Consider the following 27661-nt stretch of genomic DNA (forward strand, 5'->3'; position numbering starts at 1 on the left):
TGTTTTACATCGGTTTTAGTTAAAAGGTAGCGAAGGGCGAAATGGTCAGTGTAAACAGCAACTTTAGACAATATGAGATATGATCAAAATTTATCAAATGCAAAAACCACAGCTAGCAACTCTTTTTTCGTAGTAGTATAGTTTTTTTGTGCAACCGTTAAGGTTTTGCTGGCATAATAAATAGGTTGAAAATGCTTGTCTCTTCGTTGTCCCAATACTGCACCTACTGCAAAGTCACTCGCATCACACATTAGTTCAAATGGCAAGTTCCAATCAGGTGCAATTATGATTGGAGCATTAATTAATTTATCCTTTAAAGTATTAAATGCTTCTAAACATTCCTGATCGAAGTTAAAAGGTATATCTTTTTCTAGCAATTTAGTCAAAGGCTTAGCTATTTTAGAAAAATCCTTAATAAATCTTCTATAAAAACCAGCATGTCCTAAAAAGCTTCTAATAGCCTTGACCGAACTAAAGGGTGGTAATTTTTTGATTGTTTCTATTTTAGATTTATCCACCTCAATCCCTTTACTAGAAATTTTATGCCCTAATACAATACCTTCTTGAACCATGAAGTGACACTTCTCCCAGTTAAGCACAAGGTTTGTTTCCTCACATATTATTAAAACTCGTTTTAAATTTTTAAGGCAGAGATGGAAAGAGTTACCTAATACCGAAATATTATCCATGAATACTTCCATGATATCTTCCACGAGTTCGTCGAATATGGCCATCATACAGCGCTGAAAAGTGGCAGGAGCATTACATAATCCAAAAGGCGTTCTACGATAAGCGAACGTACCATACAGGCATGTGAATGTCGTCTTTTCTAGATCTTCAAGAGCTATTGGGATTTGGAAGTAACCAGAGAGTCCGTCTAGAAAGCAATAATACATGTGTCCGGATAATCTTTCCAACATTTGGTCAATGAATGGCAAGGAGAAGTGATCTTTTCTTGTGGTATCATTCAGTTTCCTATAGTCTATGCAAACTCTCCACCCTGTGACTATTCTTGTTGGGATTAATTCATTCTTCTCGCTGGTCACAACCGTCATGCCTCCTTTCTTGGGACAACCTGCACTGGAATTACCCAAGAACTGTCAGAAATAGGATAAATAATTCCAGCATCTAGAAGTTTAATTACCTCGGCTTTTACAACTTCCTTCATGTTGGGGTTCAGACGTCTTTGAGCTTGTACACACGGTTTGTATTCATCTTCCATCAAAATTTTGTGGGTGAAAAAAGAAGGGCTGATTCCTTTAATGTCAGAAATTTTCCAAGTTATGGCCTTTTTATGTTCTTTTAATACTTGGATTAATTCCTCTTTCTCCTTGGGTTGCAAATTAGGAGCAATAATAACTGGTAATGTAGAATTATTTCCAAGGAATGCGTATTCTAAGTGGTTGGGTAATTGTTTAAGTTCCAGTTTGGAGGCTCCTCAATAGAGGGTTTTTGCTTAAGTTCATCGTTTATTCTAATGCCATCATATTCTACTTGTCTTGACAAATGGTCATTAGGTTCCTCACCTGTCTCCTCTTGTACAATTTTCTGAAAAGAGTCTTGAGTAATATGATCAATAGAGTCAATGAAATAACATGAATCATCCTGTTCCCTATAGAATCTCATAGCATCGTAAATTTTAAAGATAATCTCCTTGTCACCTACTTTAAGTACCAATTTACCATCACCCACGTCTATTACAGCTCTAGCAGTGGCTAGAAATGGGTGCCCTAGAATTAAGGGTATTTTCACATCTTCATCCATGTCAAGCATAACAAAATCAACATGGAATATAAATTTATCTACTTTTACGAGTACGTCTTCTATAATACCCCTAGGATATTTAACAGATCTATCGGCTAATTGAATACTCATCCTAGTAGGTTTAGGTTCCCCAAGGCCAAGTTGTTTAAACATTTTATATGGCATCAAATTAATGCTAGCGCCTAAATCAGCTAGTGCTTTTTCAGCATTCAAACTACCAATTAAGCAAGGGATAGTAAAGCTTCCTGGATCTTTCAGTTTGGTTGGTAGTTTGTTTTGGAGTATGGCTGAGCACTCCTCGTTGAGTTCTTAGATAAGTCCTCGAGCTTTCTTTTATTTGTTAGAAGCTCTTTCAAAAATTTTGGGTAGGTAGGCATCTTCGAGATGGCTTCAAGAAAAGGTAAGTTGATATGTAATTGCTTAAAAAGTTCAAGAAACTTACCGAATTGTTCATCAATGTGATCTTTTTTTAATTTTGCTGGATAAGGAACTGGTGGTTTAGATTCCTCTGACACTAGTTTGTCACTATTTTCGGGTTTTTCTTTCCTCCTTTCGCTTTCCACGGCTTCTTGTGCTACTTCTTTTCAGATTCCGCTAACACTTTCCCACTCCTTAGTGTAACTGCTTTGACATGCTCTCTTGATTGTGTGTTACTAAGTAAATTTCCTAGTGGTCTTTCCGAGATCAGTTTGGATAGCTGGCTTATCTGAGTTTTGAGCCCTTGGATCGATGCTTGTTGATTCTTAAGTGTTGTCTCTGTATTTTGGAAACAGGTTTCTAACACCGAGATGAATTTAGATAAAATCTCATCAAGGTTCGGTTTCTTCTCTTGTTGATAAGGTGGCTATTGAAAACCCTGAGGATTTTGTGGCTTTTGATTCCCTTGATCACCCCAGGAGAAATTTGGGTGGTTCCTCCAACCTGCATTATAAGTATTACTGTATGGGTTATTTTGAGATCTAAAGTTATTGTTACCCATATAGTTGACTTGTTCCTCTTCGGTTGTAGGATTGAAGGATTGATATTCTGTATGCACACCTCCTCCACTTGAGTCACACCTCATTATTGGATGTACCCATGTAGAACCAAGTAAACCATCAATCTTTTTATTGAGAAGTTCTACCTGATTTGACAACATAGTAACTGAGTTGATGTTATAAACGGCTGCTGTTTTTGTTGGCATAGTCCTCATGACTTGCCACTGATAGTTATTCAGTGGCATTTCTTTAATGAATTCATAAGCCTCTTCAAGTGTTTTGTTGTTTATGGTTTCTCCAGCAGCTGCGTCAATCATCTGTCTTGTCGAGGGATTCACACCATTGTAGAACGTTTGAACTTGCAGCCATAGTGGTAATCCATGGTGAGGGCACCTTCGCAATAGATCCTTGTATCTCTCCTATGCATCGTAAAGTGTTTCTAAGTCCATCTGCACAAAAGAAGAAATATCATTACGTAACTTAGTCGTTTTAGCCGGCGGAAAATATTTTAGTAAAAATTTTTCGGTCATTTGTTCCCAAGTAGTGATAGACCCTCATGGTAACGAGTTCAACCACTGTTTAGCTTTGTTTCTCAGTGAAAAAGGGAATAACCAAAGGTGAATGGCATCATCAGAAATGCCATTAATTTTGAAAGTATCGCAAAACTCCAGAAAATTCGCCAAGTGAGTTTTGGGATCCTCATCCTGCAACCCATCAAACTGAACAAACTACTGTATCATCTGAATTGTGTTAGGTTTCAATTCGAAATTATTCATAGCAATAGCAGGTCTAACTATACTTGACTCAGTTCCTGTTAAAGAAGGTTTAGCATAGTCATACATAGTACGTGGAGCGGGATTTTGATTAGTCGCAATTGCAGGAGGTAGCTGATTGCCGTGGTTTTTAGCCCTCTCTTCAGTTGGGGTTGAGTATCGTCTTCTTGCTCATTCCCTGTGTATCTTAAGCTTCACCTTATTTCTCTTTGGTTTTTATGAACTGTGCGATCGGTTTCTTCGTCAAAAAGTAATGGTCCCGATGGGTTTCTTCTAGTCATAAACTATAAAAACCTACCAAGAGAAAGAAAGAGTGGGTTAATAAATAAATAATAATAAAAATTAAATTGCAAGAAAAATAAATGGCTAAAGTAATAAAAATTAAGCGTTCCTATTATCTTAGTTCCCCGGCAACGGCACCAAAAACTTGATCGCGAGGTTTCATGATAGGTTTTAAATATTTATAATTACTCGTTCTTGAACTAACTATTATCGCGATGTAGGCAAGTGTACCTATCGAACAGCGGTATAGTTTGAGCAAGACCGGATTGTCGAACTTAAAGGATCTAAAAGTACTAGTAATGACTGTCTTTTTATTATCTAGCCTAAGAATAATGGGATTTTGTTTTAACTAACTAATTATCTAAACTAAGAACTCACAGAGAAAAGAATTGAGGAATTGCTTTTGGGAAAAATCGATTGACTTGAGATAATACCTAAGGAAAAATCCACCTAGACTTTTCTTGTTATCTTGGCTCCGAATCGGACAATTTATTCATTCAACTTGTTCTGTAGAGATCCCTAAGTTATGTTATTATCCCTATTCAAGACTAATAACGTCTAATCCCTAGATTGAATAACCGAGACTTTTCTCTAATTAACATTCTAGGGTTGCATTAACTCGATATATGGATCCCCTTATTAGGTTTCACCCTAATCCGGCAAAATCTTGTCACCCTATTTCTAAGCACGCAATCAACTCCGCTTAATTATGACAATTGTATTCTTAGACAGAGTCTATTCCTCCTCTGAATAAGAGCATGTCTAGAATCAGTATCCTGGGATATCAAAATAAGAATTAAGAACACATAATTAAGAACAAGTTAAATATTTATCATACGATTCTGAAAATAATAACAAGATTCGTCTTAGGTTTCATTCCCCTTAGGTATTTAGGGGTTTTAGTTCATAACTAAATAACAAAAACATCTTAGAAGAATAAAGAATAAAAAACATAAAGAAAACCCAAAACTCCTGAAGGGAAATTTAGGAGAGATCTTCTGTCTTGATGATGAATCCGGCTTTTGAGATGGATCAATCGGCTTCCTTGGAGTAATTCCTTACCCCCTATTCTCTGTCTCTCTTTTCTTCCTCCTCTAGGGTGTATTTATAGGCTTTGGAATGCCTAGAGGCCCTCAAAATTAGCCTTTTCCGAATTGGACTCAACTTGGGCTCAGTAGGGACATGCCCGTGTGTGATTACTTTAGGCTGTGTTTGAGTCTGTTAGACTGGCATGGGCTTGTGCTATACCCGTGTGAGTCGTGCTTCGATTCTCCCAAATTGACACAGCCGTGTGGTCTGCTCGTGTAAGGAGGTCTAGGCCGTGTTGATTTCATACTTTGGCCTATTTTCTCTATTTTTGGCCTGTTTCTCATTCCTTTCGCTCTCCTATGCTCTCCTAAGTATAAAACATGAAATTGAAGCATTAGGAGCATCGAATTCACCAATTCTAATGAGAAATCATCCATAAAATGCATTAAACATGGGGTAAAAATATGTATAAATTACGGTTTATCAATTGCCATTATTTACATTCTATTATCACACAAGACATTTTATTTTTTTATACACAACATATATCATGGCCCATTTTTATGAGAGTAATTCACATTTTCTTAATTTCACATTTCACAAAAATATATCAAGGCTCGTTTCATCATTTTAGCCATGCCATATCTCATACAAGTTCATAACAAAATTTTCCTTAACAACTTATGTAAGATAAGTTCCATAAGAACTTACTTTTAAAGCACATAAATAGAGAAGAGCATGGAAGAGAGTAATGTGATGATTAGGGGTAAGCAAAACTTGATTCGATTCGAAAAAATCAAAAAGGAATTCGAGTTTCAAGTTAATCAAATAAAGTTTTTTTAGTCAACTTGAACAAGTAATTTGATTTTCGAGTTCGAGTCGAGTTGAATTTTAAAATTCGAATAATTCAAATAATTTGAATGACTCAATTAATAGATTGGCACAAATACTCTTTTTTGTCCCTATCAATTTTGAAAATAAGCAAATTGATCTTTCTCTCAACAAAAGTTACAAAAAAAAAATCAAAATATTTTTTAAAATTAAAAATATTTTTAAAAATTCTAAAATTTATATTTTTTAAAAATATATAAAAATTCTAAAAGTCCAAAAAACATATTAATAAAGTTAAAATTTTCTAAAATTTCTAAATAATAATTTTATAAGTTAATTAATTATTCAAGTTTATCAAAGTATCTTTTTTTTCTTATTTTGTTTTGAAAAAGTTTTCAAATATATATGGTTTCAAATGTATGTGCTTTAGCATGGAATTAGTTATATTGTATGTAACACCCCTTGTCCAACCCGACCATCGGGTCTGAGCTACGAGATGCCACATCTATTGCCGGAGCAACTACGATCAAAGATACCATAAATAAGTCAATAAAACATACAAATATGTCATAAACGTATTCTCATTATGATTCGTAATGAAATTTGAGCCTTAATTGAGCTTACGAAAGCTCTTTTATTGACCTGAGCATAAAATAGTATCAAATTATAATATTTTAAAATTTTAGGGTCGATGTCATGATGTTACCAAACAGTTTATCACGTCATGTCATTAGACCACTCGACGTTGTGACATTACATACTGTCGGTCAATGTTGAGATGAGGAAGATTGCTCGTCGGGACGTGGACTCTATTTTGGTAAATTTTAGGTCATTAGGTATCTATTTCATGTCAACCTCTCAAATTCTAAATTTGGTATATAATTGCACAACTTACATGCGTAAAAACATACCCAAAACACCTACCAAACATTTTATGTTACCATTTCAAATCAACCAACTCATTATACCACAGTTTGACATCAAATCACATCAATTCAACTTATACAAAGTCAACATATTCAATCATGCATTTAACAATTTAATATAATCATTTTATCTTACCATTTCACATTCAAATTTTTCTTTCAAGTATGATATATATAGCTTATAACATTACCAAAACATACATATATAAGGATGTTAGCCTTCCCAAAATCGAACATTATCTAAGGTTCAAAATAAAGCTACCATTCTCAAGTTAACGAAAACTTAACACCTATATACATGTCACATAACCAAACTTTAGAACGTTCGAAAGATTACCTAATCAATAATAGGATAGTGTGTGCTTCTAGTCGATCTTCTAGACATGTTCCGCAAGTTAGCAATCTACAAGGAAAAAGAGAAGCAATGGAGTAAACAAGTAACAACACGATTTAGACCCTAATCGAAACGGTGATTTCGGGACCATGAATTCAAGTCAAAAAATATTTAAAAATTATTTTTTGTTTTTATTATGTCTGAATTTATGTTTATGAAATTTTCGTGATTTAATTTTATCGTTTGCGTGTCTGATTGTCTATAGAAACTAGACTCAGAGAGGAATCTATACATATATGGCTTGACTCCTAATTGTCTCTGGTTAATTTGTAATGAATTTCCAAAGTCGGAATAGGAAATCCAGAAACCGTTCTGGCCCTGTCTCACAAGAACCTGAATATCTATTAACATACTGTCCGTATGATTGTTTCGTTACTTTCCTATGAAAATAGATTCATCAAGGTTCGTTTACATAATTTATTCACTATTTAATTTCATTCCTACTATTTTTAGTGATTTTCCAAATCTACATCACTGCTGCTGTCAGCATCTGCCTTTAAGGTAGACTTTACCTATTTCATGGTTTCCATGATTCAACTAGCCCTTTTTGCATAAATAGCACAATTTATGAAAGTGATTAACCATTCCCATGGCCAATCCTTGTCAAGCATATCCACACCAAATGATTATAACATTATACTCAAACACATATAAGCCTTTTTCGCATGGCTATCCAAAATTTTACAAGTCCAAAGGGTCCACGACCCACAACAAACGGGTAGTCCTATACATGCCATTTCGAAGTTCAACCAAAATTGTACCAAAAGGGGGGCTTTGATAGTGTGGGCGACTTTGACTTCAAGATCCCGAGTCCGATAGCTGGAGAACCAATCTATAAAACAGAGGAGCAATGAAACGGAGTAAGCAATTTATGCTTAGTAAGTTTTGAGCAAGGAATTCCAGCACAACAAAAGTATAGCATTCATATAGCTAAACGGATAATTTCATATGCACAAATTTTCGATATCATACATGCTTCACATTACCAACCCTTATGTACATACACAAAAGATCAACTCAGCCAAAGGCCGGTAGCTCGTTTATCAACTGAGCGAATACTTATTTGTAAGGGCTCAACTAAATTCAAGCACATACAAAACATACCTCAATGTTGGGATGTTTCTAGAGCATTAACTGAAATTTTTACAGCAAGATCATTCATTCCCAAATCACGTACCTTCGGAATTTAACCGGATATAGCTCCTCGTTCAAATGCCTTCGGGACATAGCCCGGTTATAGTAACTCGCACAAATGCCTTCGGGACTTAACCCGGATTTAGTAACTCGCACAAATGCCTTCGGGACTTGACCCGGATTTAGTAACTCGCACCAATGCCTTCGGGCTTAGCACGGAATTAGTATCTCGCACAAATGCCTTCGGTTCTTAGTCCGGATATGGTCACTTAGCACAAAGCCTTCGGGACTTAGCCCGGACATCATTCAAATAACCATGCACATTTAACAGTAAATCATGGCACATTCGTATTTCATTTTCGTTAGCAAAACTCAAACACAAGACACTTATCATTCTTGCAATTTCGGCTCAATAGCCACACACAAAGAGCATGATTTTGATTTGCTTAAAACATGATCTAATCAAATCTTAATTTAAGCTCTCTTACTCAAGAACTTACCTCGGGTGTTGTCGAACGATTCCGATAGCTATTCGACCACTTTTTCCTTCCCTTTATCGGATTTATTTCCCCTTTGCTCTTGAGCTTAATTAAACAAATAAATTGATTTAATCATTTGAGCATCGAAAAGAGGAACACAAGGCACTTAGCCTATATTTATACATTAGACATTAAAGTCACATATGTACGGAATCATGAATCAAACTCAACATTTTAGCTAATTTTTCCCCCTTGGCCGAATATGCATGTCTATTTTGGGGCCGATTTCAACACTTAATACATTCTACAAGTATGGTCACTTGTATTGACTAAACACCCTTTTGTTTCAAGTTCAAAACTTGGCTAATACACACATATATACACTAGTAAAGCATCCTCTCCCTTTCCATCAATTTAACACATGCATTACTCATTAATATACAAAAATTATATTCGGCCTTAGCACACAACTTGCTAGCCGATTCTTCTCCATTTAGCAACCAATGCACATATGTGCTCACTCAAAAATGCTAAAAAGAAGATTCAAGAATCATCAATGCACCATGCATCATTACAAAGCTTTACACTTAGCATGCAAATGACATCAACACAAATCCACCTTAGCCGAAACTTAACTCATCTTCATGCCTCATCACCACAACATCAAACATCAACCAAGAATGATGCATCCATGGCCGAGTGTCATTTCCATCACATAGCAAGATTTAGACCATGGGCTAGGTAGAACTCAAGCTAACAACTAAAATATGCATGCATCTCATGGAACATCACCAAACATACCTTAGCCTAGTCACATGCATGGCCGAACCTCTTCAACCTTTCTTCTTCCTTCCTCCTTAAAATTTTTTTGGCCAAAGATGAACCAAAGGATGAGCACTTTTTTTTTGTTTTTCTTTCTAGTTTCGGCTAAATGGGGGGGAAGAAACAACCACACACTTTTTTTTTTCATCATATTCCCTTTCATTATTTAATTTCCATGCTCATTATTTTATTTTTCCTAACATACCTCACTAACATAACATGTTTGTGACATGTTTCCACTCATGATGCACTAACACAACATGTCTATGACATGTTTTGCCCATCACACTTGGTCTACCATGCTTGTCATGGCCAGCCACTACTCATTAGGGGGGAATTTGACATGCAAGTCCCCCCTTTTTCCACATGCACTAATAGGTCCTTACGCATTGACCTATCACATTTTAAAATTTTCTCACATAAGTCCTATTGACTAAATTCACATGCAATCGACTAAATCGAAGCTTGAAATTTTCACACATTCATAATTACATATTCTAGACAATAAATATCACATTCAAACATTTCGGTGACTCGGTTTAGCGGTCCCGAAACCACTTCCCGACTAGGGTCAATTTTGGGCTGTCACAAATGTGCTTGATAATAAAGTGACCGAAAGAAACATTGAATCAGTGCCAGCTATATGTGAGTATCCAGATGTGTTTCCTGAAGAATTACATGGTTTGCCACCAATTCGAGAGATAGAGTTTGGTATTGAGTTAATACCTAGGACGACTTCGATATCCATAGCTCCAGACAGAATGGCACCTATAGAATTAAAAGAATTGAAAGCTTAGTTGCAAGAGTTAACAGATAAAGGTTTCACGTGACCGAGTTTCTCACCTTGGGGTGCACCAGTATTGTTTGTGAAAAAGAAAGACAGAACTATGAGAATGTGTATTGATTATAGACAGCTCAATAAGGTGACTATAAAGAATAAGTATCCATTGCCACGAATTGATGATTTGTTTGATCAGCTGAAAGGGGCTATAGTGTTTTCGAAGATATATCTAAGATCTAGTTACTATTAGTTACGAGTTAAAGACTCCGATGTGCCAAAGACTGCATTTCAAACGAGGTACAGACACTATGAGTTCTTGGTTATGCCTTTTGGACTTACTAATGCACTTGCTGATTTTATGGATTTGATGAATCAAATCTTCAGACCGATTAGATCTTCAGACCATATCTAGATCAGTTTATGGTTGTGTTCATAGATGATATTCTGATCTACTCTCGTGATGAAACCGAACATGCCGAACATTTGAGACTCTTGTTACAGAGTTTGCTAGATAAGCAGTTGTATGTGAAGTTTAGTAAATGTGAGTTCTGGTTAAGTCAAGTCAGTTTTCTAGGCCATGTGGTATCAGCATTGGGTATTCGGGTTGATTCAAGCAAAATTTCAGCTATATTTGATTGGAAACCTTCGAGGAATGTTTCTGAAGTCTGAAGTTTTCTAGGACTTGCTGGATACTATAGATGGTTCGTGAAAGGTTTCTTTATGATTGCAGCTTCGATGATGAAACTATTACAGAAAGATGTTAAGTTTGAATGGTTAGAGAAGTGCCAAAAAAGTTTTGATCAGTTGAAAACCCTTTTGACCGAAGCTCCAGTGCTAGTTTAACCAGAATCGGGTAAAGAATTTGTTATCTATAGTGATGCATCTTTAAATGGTTTAAGTTGTGTTTTGATGCATGAAGGTAAATTTATAGCTTATGCCTCGAGACAGTTAAAGCCACATGAAAAGAACTATCCGACACACGACCTAGAATTGGAAGCTATCATGTTTGCATTAAAAATTTGGCGTCACTATCTGTTCGGTGAGAAATGCCATGTTTATTCTAACCACAAAAGCCTGAAATACTTGATGACTTAGAAAGATCTGAATTTGAGACAACGCCGATGGTTAGAATTGCTAAAAGACTACGAGCTTGTGATTGACTATCACCTGGGAAAGGCTAATGTTGTTGCTGATGCTTTAAGCCAAAAATCACTATTTTTTTGCGTGCAATGAATACACATATGGCTATGTCTGATAATGGTTCGATAATAGCTGAATTAAAAGCAAGACCATTACTTGTTCAACAAATTTGTGAGGCCTAGAAGATTGATAATGAATTGTTACCAAAACGAGCTCAATGTGATTCAAATGCTGATTTAGAGTTTCGAGTTGATGCTGATGACTGTTTGAGATTTGGAAACTGAATATGCATTCCGAGGAATTCAGAATTGATTCAAATGATTTTGAATGAAGCTCACAGCAGTCGGTTATCTGTACACCAAGGTAGTACAAAGATGTATAATGATCTAAAACCGCTTTATTGGTGGCATGGTATGAAATGAGACATTTCTAACTTTTTTTCAAAATGCTTAATCTGTCAACAAGTAAAAGCCGAGCATCAGGTACCTTTTGGATTGCTTCAGCCGAATATGATACCAGAGTGGAAATGGGATAGAGCTACTACGGACTTTTTATCAGGCTTACTGTTGACACCGAGCAAGAAAGATGCAATCTGGGTTGTTGTGGATATATTGACTAAATTAGCTCACTTTGTTCCGATACGTATAGATTACTCGATTGATAAGTTGGCTGAATCATATATCTCTCAAATTGTGAGATTACATGGTGTGCCTATGTCTATTGTTTCGGATAGAGATCCGAGGTTTACATCGCGGTTTTGGAAGAAACTATAAGATGCACTTGTAACGCCCCAAATTTGGGCCTAGAAGATTGGGCCTTGAGTATGGGTCTGTAAGGAGGTTGTATATAAGTACTTAATTATGCAAGGAAATGCCACAATTAAATGTCTACTTTGGTGGCTAATGGCCCTGAAAAGTGTTAGAGAAATCTTGGGTTCAAACCTAGGCTTTAGCAAAAATTTTGGTTTTAAGTGAATAAAACCTTGGATGCTTGGATGAAGGCCTTTTAAATTATTGTGTTAAATAAATGACACAAGGAAGCATTTGGTCTAGTGGTTGTGGCATCATTAGGGTTGTAAGGGAGCCTGGGTTCAAGTCTTGGCTCTTACAATTTATCTTAGGTTTTTTTAAAGGAACCTGGACTTTGGCCTATAGACCTTATGATTAATTGAGGATAAGATATGACACAGAAAGAGCCTGTGGTAGAGTGGCAAGGTGGCGTGTTGTGTAACTATGAGGTCTGAGGTTCAAGTCTTGGGATGCGTAATGGAGTATTTATTTTGCTATTTGAGCTGTGTAGGAGGTGGAGCTGGACTGGAACTCTTTGGTTAAAGTGGTCATAAGAATTTGAATTGAATTTGAATAGAAAGTTGGAGTAATTTGTGGAGGAAATCAAGGTGAGGATTATGGAGGGATTTTAAGAGAGGAAGGGGGAGTTTGAGAGGGGGTAAGTTTGTGCTGATTTTGCTTAGGGGAAAAGGGATAATTTTGAATTTGGGAGGGGGAGTGTTCAGGTCGGTAATTGAGAGCTTGTAGGGGAAATCGTGGAGCAATTTCGGTTGTATTCGTCCTCTCTTGACATTTCTATTTTGAATTTTCTACATTTTCTATTTTGGAGTAGCCGATTTGGTACCATTCAGGTAATTTTGCTTGTGGGTTCTACTCTTCTTCTGTCCCTTTTGATCGATTCTTTTCTATCCCCTACTCTCTTCATAAGTCAATTCTTTCCCCTTACTCAATATTGGTGTTAGCCAAATTCACTATCTCTCCTCCCTCTCTATTATTTTCGGCTTTCTTTCCCTTGTAGCTGATTCCCTTTCTGCTCTTACTCTTATTTCTTGTTTCTTTTGACTCAACGCCTTTTGTTTTGATTGAGTGTCGGCCTTCCTTTTCTTCTCTCTGTATTCACAATGTCCCCTCAACTCTCTTTTTTTCTCTTCTGTGTGTTTGGTCGAATATCACTGCTCATCTCCCTCGCAACCCATTCGGTTTTCATTGTTAGCCAATTGTGCTTTCCTTTTTGTGAGCCGAATATTTATGCATTTGGTTATCCATTTTATTGAACTCGCGATGAGCAAAAGGGGTTTTAGCAATAAAAGGGTGTCAATAGTGTCGAGTGGGAGTGGACGCGTAGCTTCTGCCCCCAAGTTTATGCGACGTAATGGGTCGGCAATTCAGGACTTTCCGCCAGGTTACGGAAGGGTGTTGGCACCGAACTTTGGATTTAGTGAGCAAATCACAGTTGACCAAGGCAAGTGGTTGTTGATCCTTTGGCTAGGGGTTTTTGTTAAGATTCTTTTAACTATATTGCTAAGTGATTAACCGATGTTATGTTGAATATAGGTTCTGGTGGTCGTGAATTCTTAGTATTCTACGTGATCAGGTGTGTAATCGGATGCCTTGTTTGATAATCGGTTAAAAAGTCGAAAATGTGCATAATGTTCACTCTGCTATGACTGTAGATCGACAAAATGCCGAAAATCCAAAAACATGGCGTATGATGCCACACGAGCGTGCGATCGTACGTGTGGTGAGCCGAGCCCACATAACGTGGGTGTACGGCAGAAGAGGCCGCCATGAACGAATTCATGGGCTTAGGCCATAGTGGGTCGAATGGGCCCAATGGGCTTGTGGGCCCGCCGGTGTAAATCTGACTGCTAGGTGGAATATGGTTGGGCTTCTCATGTCGTGTACATGGCATAGGTCGTTCTGGGCCACGTTGGGCCGAACTAGGCCGTGTGGGCCCATAAGCCTATGGGCCCACACGGATGAAATATACGTTATGTGGTAATTTTTGGACTGGGATACGTCATTCGTACAGCCGTGAATAGTTCTAGGTTAAATGGGCCGTAGGAGCCCAATGGGCCCATGGGCCAGCATGGGTAGATTTCGCTGTTAAGCGGGAAGTAGATAGACTTTTCATATCGCGCACATTACTTAGGTTGTTTTGGGCTAAATGGGCCACACAAGCGTGTGGGCCCACTTGAGCCGAGTGATGGGCCTTAGGCCCACTTACACTGTTATGTCTGTTTAGGTTATTTAATCGCTCAAGGAGACGGTGGACCATCTGTTGGGTCGTTAAGACCTCGATTTGTAAAATTAAAAAAATACCCCCGATTTATAAAATTATCGAAATACCCTTGTAGTGTAAAATGATCATAATGCCCCCGTAGAGTAAAATGACCGTAATACCCTTATATAGTAGAATGACGATTATGCCCTATGTTCCGTATGACTGATGTGCTTACGATTTACATATATGATTGTACTGAGTGTGCTTTGTATACACGCAATATTGATAATATGACATACTTCATGGGGTTGGGTTATTATTGACGGAGGAAGTGTATGGCTTGTAGCCATTCTGTTAACTAGCAGCGTTGCTACGATATTTATGGCCTTGAGCTGTTCTATCTACGGCGTTGAGCCGTTCTGTTGATTTAATGCTGCAACCGGTGGTAAGCTTGGTGTGTTGGCTGGGTGGGTCGATTTCATCCCCACATGATGTGCTGGTTGGTACAGGTGGTGTGATGGTTGGACTGGGCTGGGTATCTATCTGCATGTCTGTATCTGATATTGATTTTGTACTGGGCACAGGCCCACCTGATACTGTTAATAGGCTAGGCCCAACTGTCACTGATTTTGTGAATGGGCTAGGCCCAATTGATTCTGATGAGGGCTGAGACCCAAGTGAAATTGTACTGGGCTTCGGCCTACGCACACATTGTCCAGTTACCGTATTGGGCTCTAGCCAGACTGATTCTAAATTCTGTCTATTTACTACCTATTTTTCTTTTAGAGGGGATTACACACTGAGTTTCCATAAACTCACCCCGTTTATTAACTGTGCAGGTAATCCCCAGCATTAGGAAGATCGGTGCTGTGAGGGACTCGGGTGACCAAACAACTGCTATTGTTTTTCATTTTCTTTTAAGTTATCTGTTTACAAGTACTTATATTTGACCTGGGTTGTAATAAGGCCTCTTTTAATTTCTGGTTCTAAATTTGGAATTTTATATGTTGTTTTATAATTGCTGGAGTAGAACACGGTTTTTCCAAAACAATAACTATTTTTCAAAATATCACGTTTCCGCAACTGTTTAAATTAAGCTTCTGCAGCAAATAAAGTTTCAAAGTTCATAATGTTTTACAAGAGGATGACTTTTAATAAACCAACGTAAACTGAGGTTTTCACAAGTTTTAAAATGGCCAGAGGTTTTAAATAGTAAGAAGGGTTTTCAATGAGAACATGGTTCTCGAAAAGCATTTCAATATGACACGCCAGATTCGAGCCTAACTTCTAGGCCGAGTTTGGGGTGTTACAGCACTAGGTACGAAATTACATTTCAGCACTGCTTTCCATCCATAAACAGATGGTTAGTCTGAGCAAATCATTCAGATACTTGAGGATATGTTGAGATGTTACATACTCAAGTTTGAAGGTACGTGGGAATGATAACTACCTTTGATTGAATTTGCATATAATAAGAGCTTTCAATCGAGTATCAAAATGGCACCTTATGAGGCTTTGTATGGCCAAAAATGTCGAACACCGTTCTACTGGACTGAGCTTAGTGAAAAACATACACGGGGTCAATTTGATCAGAGAAACTGAACAGAAGGTTTAAGTGATCCGTAAAAGTCTAAAAGCAGCGTCAGATTGTCAGAAATCATATACGGACTTGAAACGTAAAGATATAAAGTTTCAAATCAGAGATAAAGTTTTCTTGAAAGTCTCACCATGGAACAAAATACTCAGATTCGATCGTAAAGGCAAATTGAGTCCGAGATTCATTGGGTCGTATAAGATTATAGAACGTATTAGGCTAGTTGCTTACAGACTATTGTTGCCACCTGTGCTAGAAAGATTCACAATGTATTTCATGTTTCGATGCTTTATAGATATCGATCTGATCCTTCGCATTTGCTTAGTCCGTTTGAGGTTGAGATTAAGCCCGATATGATGTACGAGGAAGAACTGATTCGTATTCTGGCTCGTGAGATTAAAGAGTTGCGAAATAAGAAAACTTCATTAGTTAAAGTACTGTGGCATAAACACGGAGTTGAGGAAGCAACATGGGAGCCAGAGGATGCAATGAGAGGACGTTATCTGAACCTATTCACCGATAAGATTTTCGGGGACGAAAATCCCTAAGGGGGAGAGTTGTAACAGCCTGATTTAGACCCTAATCGAAACGGTAGTTTCAAGACCACAAATTCAAGTTATAAAATATTTAAAAATTATTTTTCGTGTTTATTATGTGTGAATTTATGTTTGTGAAATTTTCGTGATTTAATTTTATCATTTGAGTGTCCGATTTAATAAAAGGACTCAATCGCGTAAGCTAAAAACTTGATAGTTAAAAGCATCAGGCCCAAATTGTCAGTGACTTTCTAAGTTGGAGCTTTTATGTTGTAAACAACCCATTTAAGTTGGTAATGGCCGGTTGTATCCTTGATTAATACATTTTGTTATTAAATAGTAAATGTTAATAAGGTAAAATAATAATAAGTTAATATAAATGATATAATATATGATAATTAAAATAGGTGTTCATATTATTATATCATTTTCGAAACTAAAAAAGAGAGAAAAAGAAAAGAAAACCTAGGTTTGGCACTTTCAAGTTTGATTCAAGGTAAGTTCTAGCTCAGTTTTTGATAATTTTTACATTTTTGAGATTGTTGCTTCGAGTAGAACAAAACCCATGCTTGAAATTTTTAATTTTGGTGAATATTTTGAGTTGTGCCATTGTTGAGAGCTTGTGAATTTTTTTGTTTGATGATGAAATATGAAAGATATGTTTTAGATTAACATATTTTGTATTTGAGTTTTTGATGATTTTGAGTAATTAGGACTAAATTGCAAAAATAATAATTTGAGGGACTAAAATGTGAAATAAATGAATTATATGGGCTTTTATGGATATGGGTAGTATTCGGCCTAGCTTGGGTATAGGAAAATTTTGTGTATTTTGTGTTTTATGTAATAGGGACTAAATTGTAAAAAGTGTAAATATCAGGGTAAAATGGTAATTTACCCATTTATGTGTTTTTGGACTAAATTGAATGAAAATATGTTTGAATTAGCTTAATTTGAATATATCTAGATCAAGAACCAAAGAAATAGGATTTGGATCAGGGAAAAATGAAAGTTGTCGACTAGCCGCTCCCTTCCGTTTTATATAGTCAAAGGTAAGTTTATAAGAAAATTGACGTGTTTAATTGTAGTTAAATGCTAGATATAAATGTTGTTATGAAATGTATCAATTTATATTTATTATGGCCGAACATGAAAAAGCTTGACTACTACATTTCCAAATTCGTTTCGACCAAGTTACGACGTCCAAAAGCCCCGTATGAACCTTAGGAATAGTTAGGATACATATGTCATGACATAGGATTTCGATTTATGTGTGCGAGTAAGACCATGGCATCAATATGTGATTCCGATATATGTGTGCGAGTAAGACCCTGTCAGGGACAGTGGCATCGATATGTGATTAAATGTAAGACCAAGTCTGAGACGTTGGCATTGTACGATGTGTGTCATTATCCGAGTGTCTTATCCAATTCCGAATGGTTCATCAGGCATCGATAAGTGGTGAAAAAATATGTAAAATTAGCTAAGTGATCAGGTATGTATTAACTTGGTACTTAATTGAAATAAGGTAAGTGAGTATTATGATATTAGTTACAAATATGTGTAACATGAATGAAAAGTATATGTGAATATGACATGTGTATTTGGCCTTGTGAACAAGAAGTATGATTCTTGTTGAAATGATTTTTATTATGTATATATTTATGATCTTGCATATTCGGCCATTTAATTAATGCACGTATATAAAATTTTATCTTGATTTAAGAGCTTACGTATACAAATGTATGTGCATTAGGTTTTATAATGACAATTTGGCTTGTGAAAATTGAACAATGATTTGATGACTTAACCTTGTGAATATTCGGCCAAGGTAATGGTGATGTGTGCAGGTATATTATTCATGAAACTTGTCAATTGAGAATAAGCTTGATATTGATAATGTAATTTGGTTAGATAAAATGAGTTGATTACATCATCAGTTTTTTTGTTTGTTTATGACTTACTAAGCTTAAATAGCTTATTGAGTCTGTATGTTTGTCTCTATTTTATAGATTTTGGATTTGAATTACAAGCTCGGGGAACGTCAACAAAGCCTATCACACTATCAACCATCCTCGGTATTTTATAAGTTACATTTTGGAACTATGGCATGAATAGGCTAGAATATGTTTTGGAATGATGTACTTTAGTTTTGAATAAAGGCCATTTGAAAATGGCTAAACTTTTATTGTTAAATTTGGTTGGGTTAAGTTCGGTTTATGCTCACTTTGGTTTTATAGTTATGTGCCATGTATGTGTAATGTATGTGTTAGGTACCACATGCTTTGAGAATAGTTTATGTGTTATGTCTAAATTCGGTTTTATATACTCTTGGTTAAATGTTCATAGAGCTTAATAGTTGATATATATTGTATATGCTTCATGGATAAATTTGGTCGATTGTTTGGTAGTATTTTATGTTAAATGTGACCATTATTTTAGGTAAGATGTATATATTATATATGTGCAACATTAACAGGTTCGACTATGGTATAATGTATGGAAAACATATATGATTGTTTACTAGATTATATAAAATGATTGTATGTGTTAATTTGGTTACAATGGAATTGTTGTATGAGTTAGGTCAAGAATGTTAATAAGTAATCAATAATTTCTAAAAGTCCAAATATTGACTAATATTTTGTTATTGAACAAGTAATTTTAGATGTATTAACTAGTATATGTAACAAGTGTATATTAAATAGTGTGAGCATAAAATAGTTAAATTTACTAAGACCAATTGTTTATAATTTAATGATTAACTAGTATGTATAATCTTTAATGATGACTCACCTTAAATAGCGCATTTAGAAAAGCATGTTCATTACCATACGAATGCTTTAATATGTATCAAAGTGAAAGGCATGTATGTTTAAATTGCACATGACCTAAACCGTATAGGTAAGTACTTTAAGACGAGTATTATGTCTTGTTAAGTTTTGAGGACGTGATCATGATTCTGTAGCTACATGTATAGATACATAAGTGATATTAGAAATATGTTCAGCCATGTTGATGATAGTTTAAGCCGTGCATATAAATACATTATAGGTACTGTTAGTTGTAAAATTGAAATTGGTTGTGACTTATATGCAAGGTGTATATGGATATATATTTTGAAACGAGAATTAATTGCATTTTAATTATAAATGAGTTTGACTTGAGTGAATATTTATTAGTGTTTGAAATTTTGCCTTTGATCGGTAATGCTTCGCAGCCCAGTCCGGCGATGGATACATGTTAGAGGTGTTACAAAACATATCGAATGGTTAGTAAGTTCATAGGTATTTAAACAAGAAACTAGACTTTCAATTAAACATATCAAACCAATTAACTTGGCAAAGTTTTCCTAACATAGCGAGTCACAACATTTAGCTGAGCTTTAGTACATAATCAACCATGTAATATGCCAAATATACATAACAGACCAATTTATATCATGTTAAGTAACCAACTCAATCATGAATTTATGTATACCAATATTTTTATTCAATTTATTTACTAATTCTTCATTTGAACATTAAATACATTCTGTATCATCTTGATTCCTCATTTCATATCATTTGTATCACCTAATGAAACTTAGTAGACGGACTCAACTACACAGGTATCTCTAATATAATAATTGCTCATCTGAGCTAAATACATATTTGTGTCAAGTTACTCGTCCAAGCTAAACCTTTAATTACACATCAAATTGCTTGGTAAAGCTGAAAATATACATGTCAGGTTACGCGTCCGGGCTAAACTTTTAAAATGACATCAGGTTATTCGTTCGACCAAAATCTATGTCACATGTATCTTCAAGTCCACAACAAATGTTGGGTCTCGGCAATCATCGATAATCAATTTGTATCAGTTCGTACAAGACCTTTAATAAGTTCATCCAGACATTTTCAACACATATATATGTTTTACAATTTAGTCTAAATCTCACCTTTTGTACCAAATCACAAACAACCCCAATTTCAATAGAACATACAATAATACACAATCATATCATATGAACTTACCTGGCAAAATAGCAAGCAAACTTATTTTTAAGGACTAAACTATAATTTTATTTTTTCCTTGATAATCCTTAGTTTGGTTCAATTATTGATTAATAAAATAATTCAATTCAATTTATCAATTCCAAACATCTTATATCATCCAATTTTATGCATGATTCAATTCAATTTCATTTTTTGAATGATCCCTAAGTTTTGCATTTTATTCAATTTAGCACCTAAAATCGAATTTGCAATATCTTTCAAATTTGAGCTTCGATTTTGAAACTGATCTCAATTACATCCTTTTAGGATTCTCTACTTTTTATAATTATAGAAATTTTACACCAATTTTGAAATTTATACACTTTAGTCCTTATGTTCAAAAACTAGCAATTAAACTTTACAATCTACTCAATTTTCACATCCAAGCTTAAAATCTATCTGTTTAACACTAATTCCATCAATAACTCATCAATGAAAACTTTTAGAAACTTTAACAGTTTTGCAAATTGGTACATGGCTAGCTAAATCAAGCTCCCACGACCTCAAAAACATAAAAATTACAAGAAAATGAGTAAATTGAACTTACCATCCAAGGGCCAAAAATTTAAGCTTCAAAATCCTATTTTTATATTTTGGTTTCATGAAGAAGACAAGTGGGATAAGGAAAAATGATTTTGTTTCTTTTAATTTTACTTATATTGTAACACCCCGGACTCGGCCTAGGAGTTTAGACCGAATTCGGAATGCTACATTGATCACCGAAGTGATTGAGGCAAATTTTTACAAGTCAAGTCGCTTTTAATTCCTTTTCCTAAAACATGTATTTTATTAAGTGTCCAAAATCATAGAAACGTTAAGAACAGAAGTTGCACCACAACTATATAAATCTTTACAGCTTAAATCAAACCAAATTACAATTAAAACTAAAATTATACTTATTGTTCATTTCTTCCTAAACTGTATGTGACCTCCGCGTACTAAGTCCAGCGTCCAGAATCCAAAAATTGTACCTGAAGAGGAAACAAAGAAGGAAGTGAGCTACTCGAGCTCAATGTGAGATTAAAACCAATTGAACGATAGAAGGGAAACCCAACTAAAAGCAGTTCAGAAATAGAACATACTTAAAGACCGATTAAAACAAACACAGACTATATGTAACTTTACAGTCATATGGCTTTGTTAGACACAGTAACGATAATTCTCATTAATCATAAACTGGGCCTAAGCCCTTTTCTAGAATCAATATCAGTTTCCAATTGGGCCTCATCCCCTCTCAGAAACTATCCAGTCAGACAATAGCAGTCATATTTATAGAATCATCTTAGGCACGAGTGCCTTCTAGTCAATCAGTCGATCGCAAACAGTCAAACAGACATATCAGACCATAGTACAATCAATTCAGTCACAATAACACATCCAGTCAATCAGATTCAATCATATGATATGAGTGCAGATGAGTTACAAAAATGCACCTACCAAACCAGCTAACACACCTCTTCATCCAACCCTGCACTTACTGTGGGGATTTAATCAACCCACCCATCCCTACACACCACCATTAGCACTAGTTGCAGCACTAATTAGAAATTTGCAGCAAAGCTACCAGATCAGATTCTCGTACATAGCGTAGCTAACGGAACTGTAGCACTATGCAAAGTAGTCATCCGCTGTACCGATATCAGTAATGTCTATGACCCACGGGGTATTAGGACTGCCCACGTCCCTTTGGGTAATAGGGCTGTAGTATGCAGTTAAACTGCCAGTCTCATATCCTACGCAACAATGCTATCGTATAAGTTGTACTGTGCAATCGGTAAACCGCAGTATAGATATGTAGTATGAACCGCCAAATTAGATAGTAGTACATAATGTGGCTAAAATACGTGTGGTACGATGCAATGCGGGAAACCACTATACCATGTAACACCCCTCGCCCATATTCGATGCCAGGATAGGGTTCGAGGTGTTACCTAACTTAAACTCAATCAACTATATAAAATAGGGCTATAAAATTTTGATCAATTTAAAACTTTTCATTTCACATACATTTTGTCCCTTAAACGGGCTCACAATGCCCAAAACATGCAGTAGAGGTGGTTCGAGACTAAACCAAGAACTTAAGAAAAACTTGAAAATTTTCATGCTTTAAAGCTCCACACGCCCGTGTGGATATAGACCATATAGTAACACACACCCGTGTGGTTTGGGACACGCCCGTGCCCTTAGCCAGTGTGTAACATTGACTTTAAAACACGGCCATGTCACACTCCCGTGTGACCTACCCATGTACTAAACTAACTTAAAATTTTAAGTGTAGGGGATGCACGGTTGGACAACACGCCTATGGGGTAGACCGTGTGTCACACATGGTCTAGACACACACCCGTGTGTCTACCCGTGTGGACAATTACTAGGCTATTTTCCAATCCATTTGTCACCCTCACAACATATGCACATATACTTATCCAATAACATACAACATGCCATAAATGAGCTCTTCAACATTTACAAATATGTTATGCTCATGTCAATTTCTTATGCAATAAATATCATAGAATTTACTCACATCATTACCACATACTTGTCATAACTATCATTACGTCACAAACCTCATGTCCATCACTAAGCATGCATAATCATATCCACAAACCATTCATGAGGCATTATTAACTATTTACCAATCACTTAATCTTGCATTAGTTACTAACTCATCAATGAATCTCAATTCAATCTCTAGGCATACATGTTGTAAGCCACATCACAAGAGTTAATAACATACATGCATAAGACATATAGGCCTATAACGTCATTAGCCGACATAGGCCAATTTACATGACTACATACTACCTTAATAACAAGCCAATGCCTTTGGATAAATTATACTATCACATATTCAACATTAAAATCCTATACATGCCATAGACTCGAAACACTAGGATTTACTTACGCCGATAACATTAACTCGACAGTGTGATAATATCTCTGACGGCCTCCAACCCGAGCTAACTTGGAAACCCTAGGGAATATGGGAAAGAAAGGGGGGGTAAGCTTTATGCTTAGTAAGTTCATATGAAAACAATAAACGACTCATTAACACGTTTTATCAATGTTTACAACATATTCTCAAGTTCACGACAAGCTGCCTTCCTGAGCAATAGTCACTAAATTATTTATATCTGGAGCTACAAAACTCCAATAAGTTCTGTTAATTTTCCTTGAAATTAGACTCATGTACCTTTCTACCATAAAATTTCCAGAATTTTTGGTTAAGGCAATTAGTACAGTTTATTCCTCAAATTTACCCCAGATTCACTGTCTGACAGTTCACACCCCTCTGCATTAAAGTTCAATTATCTTATAGCATAGGACTCGAATAATGTTCTTGACTATTTCTCTTGAAACTATACTTATTAATTTTCTAAGTATATAAATCATAACTCATAACCATTTTTTTAAAATTTATAATGATTTTATCAAATCAGAACAGGGGATTTTGAAGTCATTCTGACTCTGTCCCACGCAAATTAAATATCTCATTCTAGGAAATTCTTTTGCTTACAAGTTTCTTTAATAATAAACTAGACTCAATAAGCTTTATTTCCATATTTTATTCAGCTTCTAACTCATTTTCCACTATTTTTAGTGTATTTTCTAAGTTACACTAATGCAGTAACTCAAATCTGTCAAGGCTAAGTTACTCATTCATGATCATTGTTCACAAATTTAATACAACATCATTTCATTCATCATGGTAAGAACACATATTTATGCATCATAGATCATCACACCAAGGCATTCTCATAGGCTTAGTGTATATACCTGCACAAATCGTAACTCAAGTGCATACTCACCAATGACTTACCTCATTGGGACCATCATCAACTCTTTCCTCGGATTGCCCGTTGAACACTTGGAATACTAATTGGATACTCAGAAAAACCTTTGCACATAAGCGCCTCAATTGTAGCTAAAGCTACCTCATATCTCATGACATTTAAATGCTCACTCTCAAGCTAGTCATCTAGACTCATAATTCCTGGTGACATGTCACTCGTATCCTATTTTATTCATAAGGTTTAAACGGGATTTTTCCTCACCTATCAAGGCTTTGTCTTATCATATTTCTATTAATTACATACACATTAATATTTGTACAATTCATGTAATGATAACATTTAAATACATGTATAACATGGTATTATTTACATACGAACTTACCTCGATACCATAAAGGTGAAAAAGATGTAATTGTCCATTAATCGATTTTCCCCGTTCTAGGCCCAAATCACATTTTTCAACATATAAAACATCAAATTTAGCTAATTAAAACAATGTACAAATCAAATTAGTCCATTGACACACTTTGGACACATTAACAACCCATTTTACAACTTTGCATAATAACCTTTTAAAGGTATTTTCATGCAAATTTCCTTCACAAAAGTTGTTTATTAGACAATACAACTCATATTCTTCCATAAAAACTCAGCAAACAACACATATACATTCATGGTAAAACCCTAGACTCTTTATCATTTTGCAAACTAGACCCCTCATTTGAAAGCTCATGCTTTAGGGGTTCTAAAAATGCAAAAATTATCAAGAAAGACATTAAAAATCACTTACTAGCATTGGAGTTTCTTTGCTGAAAATTTCCAGCTTCTAAACCCTCTCTTTGCTGCCATTTTTGGTGGAGAGAAGATGAAGAAAAGATGATATCTTTTTTTTCTTTATTTTATTCTATTTTAGTCAAACTAGTCACCTAAAAGCCATAAATTTTGGCTTTTTTGACCAATTTGTCTCCCTTGGCCGGCCATCACACTTTAAATGGTCTAATTTCACTTTATATACCCCTAATTTAATATACAAAGCAATTTAACACCTTTAGTCATCAAAAAACAACTTTTACCTTTTACGCGATTTAGTTCTTTTTCGAAATTGGACTAGAAATCGCTAAAATTAACTTACCAAAATTTACTTGCACTTATAAAATTATATTATAACATATAAAATAATATTAAAATAATTTTCTCCAACCTCAGAATAGTGGTCCCGAAACCACTGTTCCGACTAGGCCCAAAATCGGCCTGTTACAATTCCCCCCTTTAGGGATTTTCGTCCCCGAAAATCTTACTAGAAGAAGTTGCTCTCAACTTTCACGAGTCACTTATATCTTTTCCTCACAACTTACAAAACAACTCATCTCAAGCTCATACTCAGGATTTCTATAACCTTTCTATAGTTACCGTAAGAGTCTCGGCTCAATTCGAAATACTGAAAACTGACATTCTAATAACTATAAGCTCTGAAACACAACTCGTCCAAATCTATCTAACAGTACCTCTGTATATACTAGAATAGTCATGCGGACTACTATCATCAATCTATCAAAATCCAATATGGTATCTCTTATTTACTCGGATAAGAAAAAGACATCCCGGTGCGAAATTCATACTAGTCCTTTCTCATTTTCTTCTGTCATTTTCTTTTCTTTTCTTTTTTTTCATCAAATGCAATCACTTACAATCATAAATCTCGAATATATCTGATAATCGGCCTTACCTTGTAGACAATTCACTACCCTTTGGAAGAACAGATAGGATGCTACTGAGAACTCTCTACACCATTCTCTACATAACTCGGAGCTTCTTGGTACTCAAACCTTACTCACTTATAGCCTCCTATCTATTCTCAAGCCCTTAACTATTTCGAAACTTTACTATAACCACATCTCTCGAATAAAAGAAATCCAACTAATTAGGTTTTCCGTATCATATTTATAAGAATAAAACCTCATCATTTTTTACTGTACGACTACTTACCAAAGAACACGTAACGGTATTCTCGAACCATAGAATAAAATTAAATGCACATAACTTAGATTTACTTTTGCAGAATAACCATTCTTTACCCCAAGAATTTTAAAGAAATCTCGACACTAAAATCCCCGCAATTCTATAGTCGAGCCAGAAGCATAATCATAATAGATTCTAACATCACAAGTCAAAGATTACTCGTAAAGATAAGCCAAGCTCGATAATTCTTGAAACAAGAACGAGATAAAAGACAATATAAGAATTTACAAGATATAAGACTATACCATAAATACGAGAATATAATCCAGAAGAAAATAATAAAGATGATCCAGAAAATCCCTCAGAGATAACTAGAAGGAAACTACTGTCTGTACGCTCTAGAATTCCTCATAACAGAGATAACATAATTACTGCATATATAAACCATAATAAATAGAAGATCAGAATAATCTCACATAGATTTTTATTATTAATTTCATTCTAATCTATTAGAATAGAAGTATGAAGAGATGGAGATACGTCGATCATAACTAACTGGACCAATAAAGCTTTTCATCTAATATCACAGTCACTAGCATCCTCATACGATAGAATTCCCACTCAAAAGGGATAACCATACGTATTCCCCAGAATAGAGGAAAACATAGAATACTTAGAAGAGAAAGATAGCCATAACTTTTATTTAATTGAATCCGTCATACTCAGACATCTGTGCAAGTTCGACATTATTCCTTTAACTAATTCTGTCTTTACTAATCCCATACTATTCCATTATTGTACTCTTTAGTTTCACTTTTACAAGCTTATGCAACATATCTCTCGAGAATCTCATCGTATAACTCTATTTTGGTAAGGGGGCGAAGATTGTAAAACCTCTAAACTTTTGACACTCAAGCAAATACATATTCGACAACAGCATAGTATTACGCATATTGATTCAAACATTTCAAATTTCCAACTTGTTATGAACACATTTTCACATATCTCAGTAATACATGGAACTTTATTTCATGTGAATATTACTAAACATAAGTGAATTTATCACAATTCAAACTTTCATTTCTTTTACCCAAATTACCATTAATGTCTTATCAAGTTCCTGCATTTAGTCTTAATCACTTGCCAATACTTATCAAATTGGAGAACGTCTTACGGTTTTAAGTACATCGCTTACTTGATGCCATAGTCCAACTATGGTCTTGTACTAGCTCTCGTCCATCTGTGTCGATGTCGTGTCCCAGACAGGTCTTACACTGATAAATGTAACTGTGCCGATGCATGTCCCAGACATGTCTTACACTAGCACGTCTCGTAGCTGACGCATGTCCCAGACATGTCTGACACTGGCTAACATCTCGAGGCCGATGTATGTC

General features: G+C 35.5%; 1 non-coding gene across 1 annotated transcript; it reads left to right on the forward strand.

Annotated features, from left to right (window-relative positions):
• Positions 1–3116: 3116 nt before the first annotated feature.
• Positions 3117–3222, forward strand: LOC121210703 (small nucleolar RNA R71). Its single transcript, XR_005905817.1, has one exon. It is a non-coding gene; the product is annotated as a small nucleolar RNA R71 (small nucleolar RNA).
• Positions 3223–27661: the final 24439 nt, after the last annotated feature.

This window comes from Gossypium hirsutum, chromosome A11 (genome assembly GCF_007990345.1).
Source record: "Gossypium hirsutum isolate 1008001.06 chromosome A11, Gossypium_hirsutum_v2.1, whole genome shotgun sequence".
NCBI classification, from domain to species: domain Eukaryota; kingdom Viridiplantae; phylum Streptophyta; class Magnoliopsida; order Malvales; family Malvaceae; genus Gossypium; species Gossypium hirsutum.